Source organism: Protopterus annectens, chromosome 5.part0 (assembly GCF_019279795.1).
Source record: "Protopterus annectens isolate FY-2018-M chromosome 5.part0, PAN1.0, whole genome shotgun sequence".
In the NCBI taxonomy this organism is placed as follows: domain Eukaryota; kingdom Metazoa; phylum Chordata; order Ceratodontiformes; family Protopteridae; genus Protopterus; species Protopterus annectens.
Genome location: NC_056735.1, coordinates 500,607,704 through 500,631,886, shown reverse-complemented (window position 1 = coordinate 500,631,886; position 24,183 = coordinate 500,607,704).

Below are 24,183 nucleotides of genomic sequence, written 5' to 3'. Positions count from 1 at the left end.
GAGCTTTTCTCCTCAGGCCTCTGCTGGAAAAGTGTTTTTACCCAGTTAAGAAATGTCAAATAAATAAATATAAATAAATAAATGATGAAGCTTTGCATTATAAAATTTAGTTTTTTTAATCTTAAGTTCTTTCTTTCTTTCTTTCTCATATTGTCCACTTAATCTAGTGCAGGGTCATTGAGGTGCTTGTCCCTATCCCAGCGCTCAAAGGGTACAAGATATAAGAAACTCATGTCATTCAGGGTACTGGTGCATAACAGGACAATCTGTGTATCATATGGCCACAACATATTCCATCAGCTGTTTTACTGCTTTATTTTAACATTGATTACTGCTTCCCATTCATTTTAATAAGACACAAAATTATGCCATTTGTTTGTATTGTCTGTTGCTTTCCATTCTTACCCTAGAAAATATTCATATATAGCATTAACTAGACCATCATGGATTCAATTTATTATTTTTTCACTGTTTTCTTTCTTTTGAAATGCTATTTCCCGTGCTTACATTACTGTTGGAGCAGGGCATTTGATAGTTTCTCTTGGTATGTATAAACTGGCTGTATTTTTGGTGTTTTTCTTTTGTAGTCCTCAGGTGATTATTAATGTATTTTTTAAGTTGTCTGATTAGCTTGTGGCATTGCTTAGTAGTGCAATGACTATTATAGTTTATTATTAGGTGATTTAATCTTATTTAGTCGATTTATACAGGATTTGGGTCTTTTTTTCTTTTTAGCACTTAAAGATAATGACATTTTCTACGGGGTTGACTTAAGTGTTAGTTCTTTTGATGAGAACTGATGATTATTTTATTTTATGCAGGGTATATAGTTTGATTTTGCTTTTATCCTTCATTTCCTGAGGTAGGGTTTAAAATACAGTTTTTCATTAGTTGGAGAGGTTTAGACATGCACAAGATGTTAAACATATTGTACATTGATGATGAATGTATGACGTATACAGATAAAATATGCATAATTTTATCCTATCCATTGCTAACTTAGCTTATTCCTTTGATTATATGTGGCTTTGTTCATCATCCATTTGGACTTGTACATTAATTTGTCCCTTTCTAAAGAGAATCCTTACTTTGTGTGAAGCCCATCAAATCATTTGACGTATGGATCATCACCACAATGGAGAGGATTAAAAGATTTAAGCAATCATACTGTAGTCTTCATGAAGGAATTTTGTTTACCATAACATTTTTAATTCTAATGCATGTTGGACATGTCCTCTGGAGGGGGTGCAGCGAGTTAACAAGAGGAATTCCCCAAGTACAAAGCAATGTAACCTCAAGTCCTATCCCCTAAATGTCAAAAGTCAAAATGTCAACTGCAGAAGGTCAAAAATGTGAACATTAACACTCCAACCTAGGTGCATACAATTTTTAAAAAAACAAAAAATCAACAAAAAACATTGTTTTTTGGAGGAGACAAGCTCCCTTGCACTCATCACACTCATTGATAATCATATATATTAACTCCAAGATCTTACAAAATCAGGGAAAGGGCATAATCCCCAACCCCAGGAATTGTGTGATCACACGCAATTGTTGACAATCAGTTTAATTGACTAAATGCCATTGACCAGACAGATGTCAACCAAAAATACATTTAACAAACACCAGTAAAAGCATCTATATAAATAAAGATATATATATATATATATATATATATATATATATATATATATATATATATATATATATATATATATATATATATATATATACATATATTAAAAAAGCCCTTTGCTGGTACAAAAACCCAACGAAAATCAACAGAAACCAAAAACTGAAGGTACCAATGTAGATCAAATCATATATCTAATGCAAAAACAAATATAATAGCCCAGTGTAGTAAAATCACACAAGTAAAGTTTAATGGTAAGCGCTTTCACAATACAACTAAGGATTGCTTCATCAGACAACTGAATAAAATTACTGGTCAAATTTTAAAATGAGTCCTTTTACAAACACACCAATCAAAATGCATTGTTCACAGAAATGACCCTCCCCCCATATAACAAATCAATTAGTCTTTACTCATAAAATGTGCTTAACCAAATAATAAAAAAAGTATAAAAAAATAAGGTATAAAAAATATATACAAATAACATATTACTCATATAAATCACAAAATATACATTATATATATTCTATGAACAATGCATTTTTATTGATGTGTTTGTAATAGGACTCATTTTAAAATTTGACCAGTAAATTTATTCAGTTGAAGTAATCCTTAGTTGTATTGTGAAAGCACTTACGATTAAACTTTACTTGTGTGATTTTACTACACTGGACTACTATATTTGTTTTTGCATTGGATATATGATTTGATCTACATTGGTACCTTCAGCCTTTGGTTTCTGTTGATAAATATATATATATATATATATATATATATATATATATATATATATATCTTTATATATAGATATACATACATATATGTGTGTGTATATGTATACGTACATGTATGTGTATATGTGTCTATATATGTATATATATATATATATATATATATATATATATATATATATATATATATATATATATATATATACACACCTGTACATTGGAGTAGTGCAAATGCTGTGAGGTAGCACAACCCTGAAACTAAGAGTATATATTACTGCCCATATCTGTACTTTCAGTCTTGTGTTCAGAAGAAGCAATTCATAGCCCTCTGAATTTCAACAGAAATTGTGATATAACACTTCTTGTACTATAGCTCTGGTGTCTCTTTCCTCAGTAGTCTATCTATAAACTTATGATCTGCTCCTTTAAAGATCCAAAAGCAAACCCCTCTAAAGGACAAAAAACATGCCATCCTTTACCAACAATGTGATGAAATATCAAAATTCACATACAACTTTACCTCCCTAGACCTTAATATAACAGAATAACCTCCGAAGGAATTCTGAGCACATTTAGAAAAAATGCATAAAGCTAGAAGTTCCTACCAGAATCAAATATCATGGGATATTCAAAAACAAATAGCCACCATAAATAAACTGTACAACAAAAGAAAAAAAGCTTCTTAAATTATTTAATAAAGTCAAAATGCACTTCTCAAGGATAATAGCAAAACAATTTATAAAAATTAGAAGAACATTATCAGATCCACTGAAGGAGCCTATGAACTTATTATTGTTTTTTTTTTTTTTTGTTTTTTTTTGCTTTGTTTAGCTATGTCAGAAAACTAAAAAATATGCCTTACATTGCTCAGAACTTAATCATAATGGGAGCTCCTACTCTGACCCAACGGATATTATGAATATACCTGTAAAATAAGACATTTGCAACTTCAACAATGAGGCTTCTACTCAAAGCCCCAAAGAAATGAAATCCTTTATTTCCTCAGATATCTCTAGAGATATTTTACTTAAAATGCTAACTAAGATCAAAAATACTTTCTTCTTGGAACCTGACAATATACCTGTTTGCTTACTTAGTACTACTAAACATCCACCTTGCAGACACATTCCTCAAACTCTTTAACTTGAGGTTAGCTACTAGTATTATCCTGATGAGTGGCAACAAAGTGGTAATGTAGATGAGGTCTGCAAACTGGGAGCCCAGGTAATTAAACTATTGAATCCCTTGCTGCAAATGATGTGTATTATGAGCCTCGTTAATCTTATAAACTGTGATATCAAGGATCTTGAGGGACTTTAACCCCAACAGTTTGGTAGCTTGAAAAACTGATCATGCCTATTTAATCTGTTCCATTTCTTCAAGAGGATTACAGAAGCAGTATATGATGGCCATGCAATGCATGTGGCATACCTTGACCAGGCTAAGGCCTTTGGCACCATTCCTCCAGATGGCATCATATGAAAGATAAATGCTTTAAGCTTGACACATAAGTGCTAAGATGGGTACCAGACTGGATGAATGACAGAACCCACACATTGTAAGCTGCAGGTGCTTCATCAATAGGTGTAAAAGTGACCAGTGGTGTCCCTCAGCTCTCTGTGCTGAGACATCTCCATTTTAATATTTCCTTCTAATCCCATAACACTGAAACCCTCCAAACTCCTGGTTTGCTAAATCTTGGCTCAAACTAAATATAGTGTTTTGGCAGACAAACCTCTTCTTGTCATACTGTCTTTACAACATACCTGTACAAACTTAAAATTTAGTTAGCGACCTAGAAACATGGTAGTCCCCCCTTTTGACCATCATGTAGCAGTGGTTGTCAGGAAATCATTTTACTTAGCCCAGCTAATTGCCAAAGGAATATCATCAAGGACTAAAGAAGTAATAACTTCCTCTAATAGCACTGACCAGACCTCTTATCGAGTACGATGCCCCCTTTAGGATGTAACTCTTTAAACTTACCAAGGAATTCAAAAGAGCCAAAGGTTCATAACCAGAAGATCACAGGCTTAATGTCCTTGAGCTTCCATGAAAGTCCTATAGACTTTTGAGAGGAGAACTCTGCCATGCATACTACACTGTTAGTGACTTGATTGTACTAGACCTCCATTTTATCTGTAAGTCCAGTATCTCCACTTATACTACAATCAGGGATCTAAATCTTCACAAACAGATAAGTAAATTAAGATGGAGGGAAATGTTTATAACCTAGCACCTCCCACACTTCTTGAATAAACTTACTTGTCCCGCATGTTAAGCAGGATGATTCACTACCTTCTTTAAACATTAACTAGATGAATAGACTGGCATCTATAAATTTACTTCAGCACTGACTGGCATGACCCACCAGGAGGAAGGCAGTTTTGCCAGAAGGAGGGTAATGGCCAAGTGAAAATGACCAAGACACTCAGTGGCTTTGAAATATCTATGAGTCTGTGAATCAAAGTATGCATTTACATATTTGTGGATTTGTGAGGTGCCTCTGAAGTTTTGTTAACTGCCTTGGTAGTTGGTCAGTTAACTGAGATTTTTATGACTGAAAGAAGATAGGAATGTGAGACCTGCAAGTCTGAGCTACAACAGAATGGCATTAAATATACTGATCCCAAGGATATTGCCAATATCCTGGCAGATTGATACAATGAAAACTTCACCCCGCTTTCAACCCCTAAAGGGCACATCTCAGCACTGAAAGATTGCCAAATTCTGGTAATAACGGCCACATAGGTAAAAACATACTCTCCAAAGCTAAGAATACAGCATCCATGGGACGAGACGACATCTCAGGCTGAGTACTACATGAACTACAAAATGAACTGGCACCTCACCTAAGTGTCATGTTTAATCATAGCCTCACCTCAGGCTTCGTGCCCACTGAGTGGCACACAGCTACAGTTATCCCACTCCACAAGGGGGAATCCAACTTGGATCCCAGGAACTACTGCCCCATCAGTCTGACAAGCCTGATCTGCAAGGCCATGGAACGTATTATCGTGGAACTTATAAACAAAGACATTGGCAACCTTCAAACACTGGACCTCATGCATTTTGGGTTTGTGAAGGGCTGATCGTGTGTCCTAAACCTGATTGACTTCTTCGAATCAGTCTCTAGAACCGTGGACAAGGGTAAGGTGGTCCACACAGCCTATCTGGACCTCAACAAGGCCTTCAACACCATCCCCCACTCTGGAATCATACAAAAACTTACTAAGCTGGGCATTAATCCCTATGTCACTTGATGGATGGCCAACTGGCTTACTGACAGAACCCACACTGTAAAAGTAGTCGATTCAAAATCCAGCTCCAGACAAGTGATAAGTGGTGTACCTCAGGTTTCAGTCCTGGGACCACTCTTGTTTGGCATCTACTTCTCTGAAGTACAGGCCAACACTAAGGGATTCTGCCTAACAAAGTTCGTAGATGACTGCAAACTGGGAGCCATTATTGAATCCCCAAATGATGTGGATAGTCTACAAAAGGGCCTTACAGAAACAGATGCTTGGTGCCAGAGTCATGGGCTCAAGCTCAGTGCCAAGAAATGTATAGTTATCCCCTTAGGGAAAAAACATTTTCCCGTGAATTACCACATAGGTGGCAGTACACTAAACACCGAAAGTGTGATAATAGACTTAGGGACACAGGTGGACAGTGGTCTCACCTTTGATAACCACATCGCCACAACAGTCAGGAAATCCTTCTGTGTGGCACACCTCACCTCTAAGGGCTTTTCATCCAGAAAAAAGGAGGTCATTGTCCCACTGTACTCATCTCTCATTAGACCCATTATAGAATACAATGCCCCATTTGGTATGTACCTCTCAAGACATCTGCGACAACTGGAAAGGCTGCAGAAATACCCCACTAAAAGAAATCACAGGCCTAAAGCAGATGCCATATGCTGACCATCTAAAAAATTCCACCTATACTCTGTCACATATCGTCTACCCAGAGGCGATCTCTGCTTAACATACAAGGCCATGTCAAACCCAGAGCAGCTGGACATGCTACACTTAAAGAAATCCCAGTCCCTCAGATACACATGCTCCAGGGGTCTAAACCTTGTCACCACAATGAACAAAACATGCTGGAGGGATAGGTTTATGACTCCCCAGAGTCTGCCCATACATGTTAAGCAGAGCGCCTCTTTGGCCCTCTTCAAAAGGAACATTGATGATTGGATGGGAGATAGGAAATTCATCCCAGGGATCATATCAGTTGCCCTGCTAGACAGGGGACCAGGGAAGTAAATACTGTGGGAAGAAATAGCCAGGGAATTGTTGTGGCTAGGCTTGTATAGGCCCTAAGGCCTATGAACCTATGAAAACAATTACTGCACTGGGAGTAAAGGAGAAAAAAATGTTACCTCTCCTCAAAGTTAATTAAAAGTTAGGTATCCTAAGAGACAAGAGGATGTGAAGTGCACAACTCCTTTCAATTAGTTTACAGATGCATTATTTCATGTCAAATGCAGAAAATAGAAATACATTAGAATTTAATGTCATACTTTGGAATTTGTACAATTTAGTATTCAATTTGGCATGTTTTAAGTAACTAACCTCTTTTCACAATATAATGGAACAAATGTCATTATTCTGTAGAAACAAATGCCTATTTTAGAAGAAATAGAAATATGTAATGTCTTCTCCCATGATCTGATTTTGTGTGTCTGTGTGTGTGTGTGTGTGTGTGTGTGTGTGTGTGTGTGTGTGTGTGTGTATTTCTCAGGTCACACTATATTGTTAATAGTGCTTTGTTTTTCTGATAGTATGTTACCCACTGATGTAGTAATGGTACTGGTGAAGGTTAGTTCACTGACTACATTACTGTATTAAGGAAAAAAAAAAAAAAAAAAAAAAAAAAAAAAAAAAAAAAAAAAAAAAAAAAAAAAAAAAAAAAAAAAAAAAAAAAAAAAAAAAAAAAAAAAAAAAAAAAAAAAAAAAAAAAAAAAAAAAAAAAAAAAAAAAAAAAAAAAAAAAAAAAAAAAAAAAAAAAAAAAAAAAAAAAAAAAAAAAAAAAAAAAAAAAAAAAAAAAAAAAAAAAAAAAAAAAAAAAAAAAAAAAAAAAAAAAAAAAAAAAAAAAAAAAAAAAAAAAAAAAAAAAAAAAAAAAAAAAAAAAAAAAAAAAAAAAAAAAAAAAAAAAAAAAAAAAAAAAAAAAAAAAAAAAAAAAAAAAAAAAAAAAAAAAAAAAAAAAAAAAAAAAAAAAAAAAAAAAAAAAAAAAAAAAAAAAAAAAAAAAAAAAAAAAAAAAAAAAAAAAAAAAACCTTATCTTAGGCCTTCCTCTTTTCCTGTTACCTGGCAGCTTCATCCTTAGCATCTTTTTCCCAATATACTCTGCATCCCTCCTCAGCACATTTCCAGACCAACGTAATCTTGCCTCTCTGGCTTTGTCTTCAAACCTTCCAACCTGGGCTGACCCTCTAATATACTTATTCCTAATCCTGTCCATCCTCGTCACACCCAGTGCAAATCTTAACATCTTCAACTCTGCCACGTCATGGATATCATTATTGCTTTCTGGAGTGCCTCCAGTTTAATCTCACTTGCAAAACAATCAACAAATTATTAGTATGGCCAAATAATTTTTCTTCAGTTCATAAGATGAGAACTGTTATTTGCTTCCACCTATGCCTAATACTGCAGCTTTTTTACAAGCATCGTACACAATTTCAAAATTAAAAGATATATTATTTTAATGTCTTGGACCTGTGTGTGTGTGTGTGTGTGTGTGTGTGTGGGGGGGGGGGGGGCTGTGTGTTCTGCTTTTGTCACTTGGTAGCATGTTAAATATCACTAAGCAGAATATTAGCTATGCATGCTACATACCTTTCACAAGTCAACAAAACATTTCACTTTATCATAATAGTGGTCATCAATATAAAGCAAATCCACCTGACAGGATTTAAACCCATGCATAACTCAGTCACAGTCTGACAAACAGAGCGTCATTTATTCAGATATGTCATTGCAACTCACAGAGGAAAAAGTGTCCAAAGATGATCCTTGTAAAGGACTGCCATTAAAGGGTGGAAACAATATTGTACAAAATCCCACTTTCAGTTGATTAGAAGCATGCACTCAGTGCAATTAAATGAAAAATTCCTATAATTAATACATTGAACCTTGCCATCTGTTACAGAGAACATAATCCTCTTACATGTTAAGTTTGTGTTGTTTTGAATGCTAGATTTGTTTACTGACCTGCAAGGATTCTAAAGTTTGGTGTGCGACTAATGGCAAATTCTTAGAGAATGCTTGGGCATTTTCTTCATTTTGTTATATGATAATAACTAGCCTTAAAACCAAAGGGTAAAAGTTCACACAGACCAACCATTCAGTAAAAAACTGCAAGAAATTCCTAGCCAAGTTAGAGATTTCACTGTGTGATACATTAAACCTCTTGTAATCCAGGCCTATGTGACATATTAAAATGACCCCTTAATGACATCAAGTGTATCATGTACATGGCTTCTGAATGTCCATGACTTTTTTACTTTTTAATTCTTTATGGTTACATTCCAACCAAGAAAGCCAAACCTCACTAGCTGTGGACATGCATGTTTCTGCCTTTTTCTGACTTCAACATATTGTAAGGGCATAGTTTGGTTGTACTTCAGAATCACAGGGTATTTAAACCCAGTTGATGCCTGCAAAAGTTAAGATGCCTACAAAAACATCCCAACTAACATTAAACTAAAGGGTAAAAAGGTCATTACTCTCTGTTCATTGTTGACCGATGATGGCATATGGCAAATATCATGCAACAGATAATTTAGAAAAGTTGGAAAATTGTTTTATAAGCCATTTATGCCCACATGTGTTTATGTGAGTTTTTTCAACTAATCACGCAAACAAAAATGGACAACATAGAGATTAAAATAGGAAAGAGGTGGAATGGCATAAACAAGTAACATGACAACCATGTAATGCTACTTTATTGTTTGGGACATTGAAAACCTCAATCCCTGCATTTGTTAAAATTATATTGTCAACAATATACAACTTCATATGGTTACAGGTATTATGACCATTGCTGGCAATGAAGGCTGTGCATAAAGTCACCAACCTCATATAATTACTGCACAAATTATAAGTATGTAGGCCACTATTATTCCATTCATTCTCTTGTCATTCTCTTTGAATGTGGGTTTCAATGCTGTTTCCATCAATGTGAGTATCAAAAGCAGAGAAGTTTTAATGCTAAGTCTGTTTTCATTGCAAGACTGTTGCTTTGTTTAGTAAATGTGAAATGCATGCTGCAGTGTTTCTGCTATAAAATTTGAAATAAAAGTTGTGAATTAAATCCAAATATCTGTAATCATTGTAGAAGTAAAGCATAAGACAGTATGCATACTGATAGATTTGAACAGTGTCTGTGGCAAATGATGAGAAATAACCAAGTAATGGGACACTGCTGGAATGGCTGTGTGTGTATGTATGTGAGGGACTGTGTGGGGGCGGGGCTGTGTGGGGTAGGGGGAGGGGCAGTGGGGGTAGGGGTGGGGTTACGTGGGCGGGGCTGCGTGGGCGGGGCTCTGGGTTTTGCACCCCCCTGGAAAAAATCCTGCGGGCTCCCTTGCCTAAGGCCTATGAACCTATGAAAACAATTACTGCACTGGGAGTAAAGGAGAAAAAAATGTTACCTCTCCTCAAAGTTAATTAAAAGTTAGGTATCCTAAGATACAAGAGGATGTGAAGTGCACAACTCCTTTCAATTAGTTTACAGATGCATTATTTCATGTCAAATGCAGAAAATAGAAATACATTAGAATTTAATGTCATACTTTGGAATTTGTACAATTTAGTATTCAATTTGGCATGTTTTAAGTAACTAACCTCTTTTCACAATATAATGGAACAAATGTCTTTATTCTGTAGAAACAAATGCCTATTTTAGAAGAAATAGAAATATGTAATGTCTTCTCCCATGATCTGATTTTGTGTGTCTGTGTGTGTGTGTGTGTGTGTGTGTGTGTGTGTGTGTGTGTGTGTGTGTGTGTGTGTGTGTGTGTATTTCTCAGGTCACACTATATTGTTAATAGTGCGCTTGTTTTTTCTGATAGTATGTTACCCACTGATGTAGTAATGGTACTGGTGAAGGTTAGTTCACTGACTACATTACTGTATTAAGGCTTAGCTTGAATCCTTTATTAGTGTGAATCATTTTCCCTACCATCTAGACTTGCCCTGGTGTCTTGTTGCCCTTCTGTTATAAGTTGCTGTTTCAGGGGAAATTATTTCTTCTGTCAATCACACTTTCTGTGAAATGATGGGAGGAAAGAGTTGGGTGCCAAGTGTCAATCATTTGTATTCAGGGATGATTTTTTTTTCCATTATGTTGTCTTCTGCATAAAAAACACACAGACTATTGCCTGCCCAGTCCTGCTGTCCTTGTCAGATTGTGAAGTGCTGGGCTCACCTATCAGAGATTGTTTTGAAGTTAATCATGGCTACAATCATTACTACTAAGGTAAAGCAGATGAAAATACATGAAAAAGGATACAATGGCAAGGGATAGTGTAATCAAATGGAATGGACAAGAAAAAAAAAACAGAAAAATCAGCACTATGCCTAAGAAGGGCTACTTCCACAAAACAGTGGTAATATATAGTATTTATCTGGTGTCAGCAGAATATTGACTGAATATAAATATCAAACAAAGTAATGAAAATTGAGACATTTTTCCAATTAATTTAATGTACTGCAAACTTTCTATCTCTAAAACTTTATATCACAAGTTATTGGTATGAATACCACAATAAATAAAACAGTTTGAAATAAGCCTGCATGCAGTGCATAGGTTATATATTGTTCCTGACACTCAGTAATGTGAGCAAAAATGAAAATATCCAGTTTCCTGGTTTTTAGAATCACTTTGGTTCACCTGATTCAGTACTGCATCCAATCACATTACCATAGACTGTATGCAAAGACTCTCAAAGGATAATGTGAACTAGGTATTGACACAGAGTTCTCAATGTAAATTTTAATAAGACAATGTTTTCTATTGTAAGATAACATTTGAGCTGACCTTTTCCATGGCAACAGTTTTGGTGTTTTGGGTATGCTTTGTCTTTCATTACAATGGACACAGAAAATAATAATGTATTTCATTTTGTTCCTGGATTGTTCTCACAATAGATGTCACTGTAATATTTCAATGGAGTTTAGATGTTCTATATGCAGAACATTTCTGAGCCTGAATTCAGAATGTGACAAGCATACTAAGGAAATTTTCTTGCATAAAACTGCACTTTGTCAGACTGAAAGGGAGAAATGCATAGAAAAACGGTGCAGTGCTAATGAAAAACAAACTACCAGTCTAAACCAATAGATTTGCTCTAGGTCAACCATGGCAAGGTATATTTTTTAATGGAATGTTCCCACTGAAATTGAAACCACAAATCTCAATGCAATGCATATGGAGCTAAAAGAGTATGGTCTTGGGTAAAAAAGTTTTAATTTCTAACAGTAATTAAAATGCCATGTAGAAAATCTATGCTATGTTGAAGCACTCCACTCTTTTTTATAGTGCTGAAGTAAAAAATACTGACCTGTCTTAATAATAACTGGAGTAACATAAGCATAATTATGGAACAAATGTTCTGCAAGCTAGATGTGTGTGCATGTTTGTATGTGTGTGTGCGTGTGTATGCATGTGCGTGTGTGTGTGCACATACGTGGATGTAGGCATGAACATGCATGTGTGCATGTGCCACTGTGTGTATATGCTGTAACAGATAAATAGCATTTGTTTTGAAGGCAACTGAAATATGCTGGTACTTTCTTCACAGTCCACGACACTGTAAGTTTACTTTCATTTAAGTGTGTCATGTCAGAGAAAGTTGTCAGGATTTAACTGGAGATGGGTATTTGTTAATCAAGCAGGACCTGTCATAAATGGCAGCCTTGATGGTCTTGACTATGACTCAGGCAACCTGAGCTGAGTTAGCAGCTATGGCACTTTTAAGAGCTGATATCGGGATGATGAGTACCAATGTTGGGAGGGAAGACACATGCTGCCTGGGCCATTCGATGCCACAGTACCTTGGAGAAGGGGCAACAGTGCAAGAACAGCTCAGTAGTAGGTCTTAGGCCACCAAGTGCTATGCAGTAACCTTCATTGTGGCTGCCCTGGGGTGTGCACAAAAATGAAGAAAACATAGTGACTCCTGCAATAATGTAAGTTTCACATCCACTGCTCAGAGTTGGGAATAGGGCACAAAATACCTTTCATGGGGGCTGCTCTCTACCTTGTGAGCATTTGTGGCAGGTCAGTAACCTAAGGCTAAAAGGTTTTTAGATGACATTATTATTTTTTGGAATGGGGGAGAAGATAAACTTCAGGAATTCTTGGTATATTTGAATAATACTAGTAATTTTTTAAGATTTACTTGGAAAATAACATATAATTCGGTGCAATATCTGGACCTGGAAATATATAAGGAAAATGGACATTTAGAAACTAAAATATACAGAAAAGCCTCATATTGTAATTCTTTCCTACATTTTGACAGTGCCCACCCTATACATGTAAAGAAGAATATAATAAAAGGAAGTAAAATGACAAGTAAGGACCAGGACTTCCTCTCGGAATGTGATTTGCTGGAGAGCATGTTCCAAGAAAGGGGCTATCCAAGTAAATGGATTAAGGAAATAAGAAAAGAAGTTTCCTTAGGAAGAGAGAACAGATTTGCACCTATTATTACTAAAAAAGGGAAAGCAATAGACAATTTAAATGAACCCAGTAAAGTAAATCAACAAGAAAACTTTGATCTAGCCTTAATTTTAGAATATAATACATTTAATAATAAAATAAGAAGGATTTTTAATAAGGAATGGGACAGGTTCATTGAATTAACAGAACTAGACCTAGGAACTAATAGAATACCCAAGGTAGTATTTAAAAACTCCTTAACGATAAAAAACCTGTTGGAAAATAAAAACACTGGGTCATCACACGTACATAATGGTTAAGGTGTTTACCTTACGAACACAAGGCCCAGGGTTTGATTCTCACATGGGGCCTAATTGGCTAGGCTTGAAATGGCCCACAAGGGTAGTTAGCCTAGTACTAATCTATGAACTAAAATTTCTATGAACTATGAACTACAAGTGTGGTAGGTGTGCCCAATGTGCAAATATTTCAAATACTAATAGTATTTACATTAATAGTAGAAATAAGACCATAACTAATGACAAGTTTTTCTACAATTGTGATTCCACAGGTTTAGTCTATATTAGCATATGTAATGTATGCCAAGCTTTTTATATAGGTAAAACTGAGAGGAAAATAAAGAGAAGAATATTTGAGCATTTAAATGACATAAAAAATTGTAAAGAAACGAATGCTCTATATAAGCACAGTAAATTGTGTGAAAAAGCTAGTTTCAGTTTTACAGTATTAGAACACGTAGACAAAGACATAAGAGGAGGGCCTTGGGAAGAAAGGCTAGAATATCGTGAGTTGTGGTGGCAAATGTCACTAGAAGCAAACCAAATCCCAGGCCTAAATGAACATATTAGTATAGCCCCCATTCTGAAATTAAGAGCAGCAAAACTATGAATAGATTGAAGTATTAGTTTTGGATGTTTAAATAGATATTTGTATATTATGTTCTCTTTTGACCTTCCAGACATTTTAAATTAGGAAACGAAGAAAAAACTTTTTCAAATTCATAATAGTTTAAACATTTTTTAGAGATTTTTATGGTGAGAGACAGAACAATACTGAAGAATTGTTCTTTTGTATGTAATTTTAATAATTTACCACCAGAGGGCATAGTTACTTCTTCTATACATTTTTTATATATCCATTATATTCCTGCAGAATACATGAAAGACTTATATTTTAAATGTTTATTATCATTTTACAATTCAATGTGCAATAATTGCTACAATGGCAATCCAAAATTAAAATAGGGAAATTAATGTGTTTCAACAAGGAATTTTTTAACAGAACGTTTTTATTTTAAAATGGTTTTAAATGTTTTATATTTAAATGCTATTGTTTAACTATTTATTAGTTATTCTAATTGATTAATTAAGGTGTGTATATAAACAAAGGTTGGGGTTAGAGTGTTTATCTGAAGAAGTCAGTTACATGACGAAAACGTATTGGGAGAAGTGCGTTTATAGTGGAAGTGGAGTGTTTATCTGTGCTAGTTCGTTTTAGTGCTTTGTGGAACTTTATGTAATAAACTTGTGGCAAGCCAAACATCTTTCCTGGATTTCTACTTTTTTGGCTAAGGCTAAAAGGCTTCAAAAGCTGTACAAAAAAAGCAAGAGGGATGTATTTAATAGAATGAGTGTATATTAAGTATGCTACACATGACAGAAGGAAGGAAGGGAGGAATTAAGGAAGGAAGGAAAGAAGTTGGGTAGGCAGTAAGAGAGAAGGAGCACTAAATTAGAAGAAGAATAAAATTTCCTGCGTTTAAGTCAGGAATATGTTTGATTCAAAAGTATATTAGTTGTGTAACAGTTTGTTTAATTTAAAAGTCTCCTTATTCTCATCTCATAGTGTTATAACACAAGGAATAAGAAAGGCAACTTCAAAGAGATGAAACAAGTCGTGGAGAGGGCAGATAGTACGTAGTAGAGGGGAAGGTGTGGGAAAATGTACCCTATCAAGGAAGCATTTTAGGGGTTACTTAGAAGCTGCATGATGCAGTTCTCACCGGACATCTTATTTGTGATAACACCTGGGAAACTTAAAAAAAATTCTGAGTTGCATACTGCTACAGTGTTGGGGTAACCTTTGACTATATGAGTTTCGTAATCATAATGCTTAAAATTAAAGTGCATATAGCTGGTGAAACATATACTAGTTTGACCACTGTGGTATATTCCCCTAACTGTAAAATGCAATTATATCAGATGCTTATCTGTGATATGCATCTCACAGCATTAGGAATTCAGGAGGCGTAGTACCATACAAAAATAATTTAAGGAAATGTAACAATGAGTTTCAAAATATAGTGTTTTTTTTTCAACTTGAGACATGCAGTTTAATTATTAAAGTGCTGAGACTCTCAATATCATGAATCAAACTTCTGTTAAGGAAATGGACTGGAGGCTGGGACCTGAGATAAGTCAGACCAAGGCCTAATAACAAATCATTACAAAACAAGTATCTGAGGTCTAATACTGCAATGGATATGGATGTTGTACTAGTGCCCTGAAAATGACAGTTTCAGAATATTTAGATCAAAACCAGGCAAAGGAAAAATATTATTATTTATTTGTTCATCCCACTAGAGTAGTAGCCTCTTTTCAAGGGAGATGCAAGGTGATATTTATACTTCCAGGGGAAATTTGTCCAAGGCATTCCACTACTCGTCATTGTTGTGAGTGGGACCCATTTTGGAGGAGCATTTCCTCTTTCCATTCCAGGTGCAGAGGCAGCCTGGAGAAACAGGGAAGCATATGGGGAAAGAAGGAGATGATGAAGTAGGGAAAGAAATGAAGGAAAAAGCAAATATCGAGACCGAGGAATGTATGCAGGATTCTGAGGAAATGTTTCAAGTAAACCTGTTTGATGGAGATAACTCAGCAAATAATGGAGGCAAAATTAGAACCCTCCCGTTGGGAGGGTTGTGGGATGATTTACTTAAAGAAATGTTGGTGCAGAGTGAGCTAGAAAATGAAGGAGATGCTTCCAGGGGGACATTATGGCGAAATACAAAAGGAGGATGCCTGGTAAAATGGAAAAGAAAACATATGCAAGGGAAACTAACAGAAGGCAAAAGTGTTGTAATGAGAGAAATAAAAAAATAGTAGTGTAGTACAATATGTACAAGAAATATTTAAAGAAAAAAGGTAATGAAAAAAGTGGAAAGTACAAATGTTATGATAAAATTTAGGGTACGGTAAAAAAAAAGTAAAAGAGAAAAAGAGTGTATAAATGAAGAAATACAATGTTATCAAGAAAAATAAATAAGTTTGGGGAAAACAAAATATATAATGATATACAAAAAGATAAAAAACCATGGGAAAATCTAAAAGATGAAAATACTAAAGCTATACAAATAAGAAGCAGCTGGTGTAATCAGAAAGTAGAATGTTAAGATTTTTGTAGCGGCTGGAAATAGATAAATTGCCAGTAAAAGGAAATATGCCAATTAAAAAGAAAAGTGATACAACATGTTTTCATTGTCAAGAAGGAACTACAGAATGTGTGTTTTTGGAATGTAAAAGAGTAAAAAAAGTCATGGGGAAAACTATGTAAAGAAGATTTTTTGAAGATGTAAAAGAAGTGGATAAAATAAACATGGATATGATTAAATATGGATGTTATAAGGATATAAGTAAAGAATATGTTAAAAGAATAGATAAAAAGTTATTTTATGTTATATGGATTATGGATTCACTTCAGAAGCTCGAGATAATGAAATCTCGAATTTCAGTATCTCGAGCCCAAGAAGTGGAATCCACAAAACAACGAAAACTAAAAACCGCAAAATTCAAAACCTCGAATACCAGAAGTTTTGAATTTCGCTGTTTTTCTACACACACCCACAAACACACACACACACACACACACACACACACACACACACACACACACACACACACACAATCACTCTACTACATGAAAACAGGGGGGCAGGCCCCCCCTGCACCCCCATGTGGGGGGCTGCACCCCCTAAATTAAATATTTTCACTCTGAGGTCGCTCTACATACAAACATGCACAAAACACCACCACACAAGCTACTTTCTCTTCGCACACACACATCACAGCAACAAAACACACTGACACACATCACAGCCCCTACCCAAACCCCTTAACACACACACACACACACACACACACACACACACACACACACACACACACACACACACACACACACACACACACACTTACCTGAATACATAACCATAGTGGAACTTTAGAAGAATGAAATTCAAAACCTCTGGTATTCGAGGTTTTGAATTTCGTGCTTCTAAACTTTCGCTATTATGTGGACTTGGCGTCTTGAGCTAGAAAAACTGAAATTTGAGATTTCAATATTTCAAGCTTCTGAACGGAACCCATGGATTATACAGAATGAAAGAAAAAGTGAAATTGTGTTTAATGGTAAATGGATTTTAGCAACAGTATTAAGTAAAATAAGATGGTGGTTATAGTAAAAGGAGTGAGGTCTAATAAGGCTGAAAATTTAGCATGATTATATGGTAAATTATGAATGTGCATTTATACATTTTAAATATTTGCAAATATGGAAATATTTTGTAAATACTAGTTGTTTTTTGTATATAAATAAAAGACCACTACTCTTTGGTGAACAGGAGACACATTTTGCAGGTGCACTTCCTACTTTTGGTCTGGGTGCAGTAGCATCTTGGAGAACTGGGGAGAAGATATTGGATGAATGAAAAATATGTGTTGGTAATGAGGAGTGGTTTCAGTTGGAGAAATAACTAAGATGGAAGAAGGAGTTGGTGGAAGGAGGAATTGGAGGGAAAGAGTAAGCAAGAGATGTTGGATTGTAAGAAAGCAGTCAAGCCTAAGCAGGAGGAGTTGGTTGGCAGGAAGGCAAAAGATCCTTCAGGGAAGGAGTTTATATGTATTGAGAAGGGTAACAAGGGGATTGGCAGAAGGATGTAAGTGGTTGTTACTTTACAAGGCTCAAAGGATGTTTTACAACAGCAGTCGTATGAGGGTATACATGAGAGCCAAAATAAATGTATGATTGCAAGTCTCCGGTTTGGAGGATTGTGGGATGTTGTTTTGTAGGATCTTATGGTACAGAGTGAACTGGAAAGTGAGAGTGAGGTATTATGGGCAGAGGTAATAACACATTAGGCATGTCTCTGCATGAGTTAAGAGTATTTATTCATATTAATAAAGACAACGACACATTTTGTGACATTATATTTGAATCTGGACATCGTATGGAAAATTTTTGAGACAGTATGAATCAAAGAAGAACTGTAACCTGTGGAATTTATATGTGTTGCATGTATTTAATAAAGAAACAAAAAATAAAATGTATGTGCAATTTCAAAATAAAGTGGAAAAAGAGACAATAAAAAAATACATCTGTGTGCAAAGATGTGTTGGACATGACTAAGACTTATGAGATAGAAGTTTCTGGACTCGGGGTTGTGAATATAGTGGTGCATTAAAAATGGAAAAATGAAAAGAAAGTGTATATTCCAAGTATGATAAATATAGATGGAAACAAAGTTACAGAGAAATATTTGGGGCAATAAAAAGCTTGTTTTATGGAAAAAGTGATCATTTAATAAAGGAAATGTTATATTTGTGGGAAAGCATGGCATGATACAGAAAGATGTGAAATGAAATGTTTTAAATGCGAATAAAAAAAGATCATTGAGAGATGGATTATAAGGAAAATATTAATGAATGGAAGGAAGAAAAAAAAATAGAACAAGAGCAAATTATATATAATATTGAAATAGAGGAAGGAGAAATAGTAAAATGAAAAAGGAAAGAGAAAAAAGGAAATGAAGAAATGCCAGAAGTGAGTGAAGGAGAAGAAATGAATTGGAATATAATGAAAGGTGAAAAAGATTCCAATGGAAAAAGGGTAAAAGAAAAAAAAAACATTGGCTTAGGCAAGATAGAAAACAAGAAAGGGATATGTTAATAAAAAGGAGAATATAAATATGAAGAAGAAAATAAACATAAAACTGAGGATTCTAGCAATAAATGTAAAAAGCATAAAGAATGTGAAAATAAGAATAGTGGTATTAGAATGGTGAGCAGCTCTTGATATGGATATGTTTATATTACAGGATACAAAAACATTAACAGAAGAAGAGAGATCACAAACAGAAATATTATTGAAGGGTGAGATTATTTGGAATATAGGGAAAGAAATGTGTTCAGTTATAGGAATATTACATAAGAAATCAGCACGAATTTTGAAAATTACTTTAGTAATAATGGGTAGAGTAATGATACTAGATTTGAGATTGAATGATGTTTATAATATTAGAGCAGTTTTTGCATATGTGATGATGAAACAAACAGAGAGCATGTTCAAGAAAAGTTTAGATTATGTTAGTACAAATATGGATATATTATTAGGTGGCTTTAAGTGCGATTTGAGAAAAAGGGAAAAAAAAAGGAGTGGTGATGCAAAAATAATGTTAGAAGTGATTAAAAGTAGAAAGTTATAATTTGGGACAATACACAGTAGACATACAAAAGATATAATCTAAGAACAAATATAGAATATTTCATTATTTCTGAGAGTTTGAAGATAGCATAAGAAGAGAACAAATGCAAATGATTTCAAATCATTTGGCTATTTGGATAGAGATACAAGAAAAAAATGGTTACATTAAAATAGGTAAAGGAATTAAAAGAGTGAATGAAAAAGATTTAAAGAATGTGTAGAAATGACCAGACAACTGTGGAAAGATCATCCAGGAATGAAATATTTCTACAAGAACTGATATTATGGTGGATACGTTTCAAAGATAAATATAAAAAAAGTGTTATTTGGAATAGTGATACATAAAAAGAAAAAACATAAAGAAAAAATAAAAAGAAGTAAGTAACAAGGCCCTTGCAGATATTATGAGAAACAGAAAATAATTTTATGATAGAGAAAAAGAAATATACTAGATGAATCAAGAAAAGATTAAAGGGCAATTGAACAAAGATATTTTCTACTGGGGAAAAAGGAAGAAGTGGTAGATTATTTGACTAGTATAGTTAAAGAAAATAAATGGTAATAAGCAAAATAAGAAATGATAAAGGAGAAATTGTCAAAATCAAGAAATAATGAAGCTAATAAAAGAATACCTAGAAAATACATTTAAAGAAATTAAGATAAGAAGAAAACAAAAATGGAAAGTTAAAAAACTAAACAGAAGGGGTTAAAGAAGCAGAAAAAGAAGTTACAATGGAAGAATCAAATAATACACTAAGATTAATTACTCTAGGATTGGGAACAGGACCGGATGGGACAGAAAACTATATGTATAGGGATATGTTAGATTAGCAGAAGAGGTACTTTGTGGAAGTGTTAAACAGATGGTTAAAGGAAGGCTTTAGCCAAAAGGAAATATGTGTGGGAGTTATGAAGTTTATATGGAAAAAAGGAGAAAAGGAAGATACAAGAAATTGGAGACAGTACTGAATAATATTGATTACAAGAATTTTATGAAAATAATGCAAAAGATTGGAAAATAAATTAAATATAATATTAGAAGATACAATATTTGTCAGAAAGGGAAAAGAAAGTCAAAATTATTAATTATACTAAGTAAAATAGTGGACAACATAATGAATAGGAAAATAGAAGTTAAAGTCATGGCATGTGCTTTTAAAAGGCATTCAACAAGATACAAGAAATATTATGAGACATAATAAAAGAATACAATATAAGTGAGAGGATACAAAAGATATAAATTACAATGTAGGAGAAGAATAAGGTAAAAGCTTTAGTGAATGGGTGGTTAAGTCAAGAAATTGATATAAATAATGGTATAAGACAGGAGTGTCCAACAAGTAGTACTGTACTCACATTAGTCACGAACACAGTTGCTCTTAAAATAAATACAGCATTAAAGGTAGAAGACTAAAAGACTATGAAAGGAATTGGAGTACTGATTATGTTTTTATATGCAGATGAAAAAATAGATGAAAAAAGATATTAAACAATTAAATGAATAGTTTGAGCTATAGGTATGAGTCTAAACAGAGATAAGAGCAAAGGATTAGGAGAAGATTGTAAGAGAGGGAATATTCAGTTTAACATGAAGGAGAAAAAAATACTAGGTATAACATTTGGGAAAGAAATAGTAAAAAAACAATGGAAAGAGAGTAAACAAAATAAGAAATATTTGTCTATACTGAAGAACGTATAAGCTGAAATACAAAAATTAAGTGTATTTAGTAAACTATGTGTCACTGGGAAAAAAGTGCATATATTGCAAATGTTTTAGGATTCCACACAAAGTGAAAAAGAAATAATGATACTTGTGTTTTCATTTATATGTGGGTACAGGTTGAAACCAGTAAAAAGAGGAACATTATATGTTAAGGAAGAAGAAACAGGGTTTGGTCTAATAAATCTGGCAGTATATGCAGAATCATTAAATCTATATAAAGTGCTAAGATGGATAAAAGAGGAAAATAGACATTTAATAAGTGTAATAATGAAAGAAAAATATTTTATTTTTATTTTTTTTTATTCTACATTTGTTAACTGGGGAAGTCAAATTGGGCAGGGTTGCCCTTTTTCACTGGTGGCCTGGGGATAAAATATGACAAACAGTGAAACATATAATAATACAAAATGTTATTCCAAAGATAAAGCTTACAACAAACTAAAAAAAGAAGCTAATAACTCTGTCAAAGATTGCCATAGGAGTATTAGTAGTACATTGAAGAAATGAGAGCACTCACAACATTGTTAAACATACAGCAATGTAAGCAGAAATATTTAATACATGATTCCATAATCATTGGTATACTTTGTATTACAAGGAATTGTATGTGTTTTGAAGTTATAGGAAGATTTTATAAAGGTTGGGCATGAGAAGTAAATTTAAAACAGGGAAAAGAGGTATGAATGGGGAATTGAAAGAGTATCAAGAAAAATAATATCGTGGAAAATAAAAATAAAGGAAATAGAAGAGAACAAGAAATTATGGTATTTGAACATAATGAACAAATATTATCATGTTACTCCATGGGAAAATTTTGAAGAAGGAGAAAGTAAAGGGATAAAACTGAGAACAGAATGGTGTAAAATATGTAGAATGTAGAGGTATTTTATGGAGATTATCAATAAAAAACTTACCAGGGAAAGCAAACATGCCATATAAAAAAGAAGAAAGGATATGTATTAATTGTGGAGAAGATGAAACAGTGGAACATACCTTTTTTAAAATGTAAAAGGGTAAAGAATTATGGGAAAAAGTTACAGGGAGAGCATTACTTAGAAAGAAATTAAAAAAGTGGAAAATATAAAAATTGGTATGTTGGACCAGTGGTATTATAAAGGTAAAATAAGGGAATATGCAAAGAATATTGATAGAAGGAGATTTTATATTTTATGGGCAATATGGAATGAAAGACCAAATTAAATAAAATGTAATGGAAAATGGATAAATAATGCAAAAGATAAGATTGTGCCTATGGGTGAAAGGGTGGGAGGTTCTTAAAATGAATGTATATGAAAAAAAATGAATATATATATATATATATATATATATATATATATATATATATATATATATGGGCCTAATTTTATTTCCCGAAAACCCAAAATACCAATGACCACAAGACTGAGACCAAAAGCACAAAACACAAATCAGTATTCAGGTAAGTGTTCTAAGGGCAAGTGAGTACTTGCCCATAACAGCAGTAAATAACAGCGCACTACCTAAAACCCACCTAGGTGGGGGTCTGTGCCCACCACCCCTCTAACTATATATACCAACTCCAGGATTGCACTACAGTGGAGAAACAACATAATGGCCCCATTGGACAAGTACACACTTGCCCTGAGAATACCTATGTGATTCGTGATTCTGTGTTTTGTGATTTTGACTCAATCTTGTGGTCATCATTATTTGGCTTTGGAAATAAACATAGACCCATGTATATAGATAGATAGATAGATAGATAGATAGATAGATAGATAGATAGATAGATAGATAGATAGATAGATAGATATTCATTTTTCTTCATATACATTTATGTTAAGATCCCCACCCTTTTACCCATAGCCCAATTTTATCTTTTGCATTATGTGTATATAAATATATAAATATATATATATATATATATATATATATATATATATATATATATATATATATATATATATATATATATATATATTTTATATATATATATATATATATATATATATATATATATATATATATATATACACACACACACACACACACACACACACACACACACACACACACACACACACACACACATATACATTTATATATATATATATATATATGGTTCTACCTGACTTCGTCGACAGCGCAGAAGACCGACATCGGAATCCGGAGCTCCAGAAGATCGAAAGCGAAGAAGACCGACGCGAATCGCGAGTGGCAGAACATCGACAATGCAGAAGACCGACACGACGGATGACAACACCAACGCCGAGGATGCCGACATGGGGAAAGGCTGTGTGAGTATGCGGTAGTGACGGACGTTAGGGTGCGAGGCAGGTAAGTGTGGAGATTGACGGTCTGTGGGGATAGGGGTGGGTTAAGTGAGTTAGGGTTAGGGAAGATAGGGGTGGGTTAAGTGAGTTAGGGTTAGGAGCCGATAGGGTGGGTTAAGTGAGTTAGGGTTAGGGAGCGATAGGGTGGGTTAAGTGAGTTAGGGTTAGGGAGGCGATAAGGCGGGTTAAGTGAGTTAGGGTTAGGAGCGGTAGGTAAGTGCGATAGTGACGGACCTTAGGGTTAGGGTAAGGTTTAGTGTGGGCTTGTAAGGATTTTGGTGTGCTTGTGTTGTGTGTGTGGTTTGTGGAATGGGGATGTGTTTTGTTTTAATTGTTATTGTGGTGTGTGCAGTGTATGGGGTTTCGTGTTTGTGTACCGTCGGTTATTTCGTTGTCGGTTATGTGTGGTTTCGTGTTTATGGACTGTCGAATATGTGGTGTCGGTGATGTGGTTGTCGGTGTTGTGTGGTTTCGACTATGTCAGGTAGAACCATATATATATATATATATATATATATATATATATATATATGCATAACTGTTGATGAACACCTCGTGTTCAACACTCACATTCAACAAAACATTAAAAAAAAAACACCAAAAACTA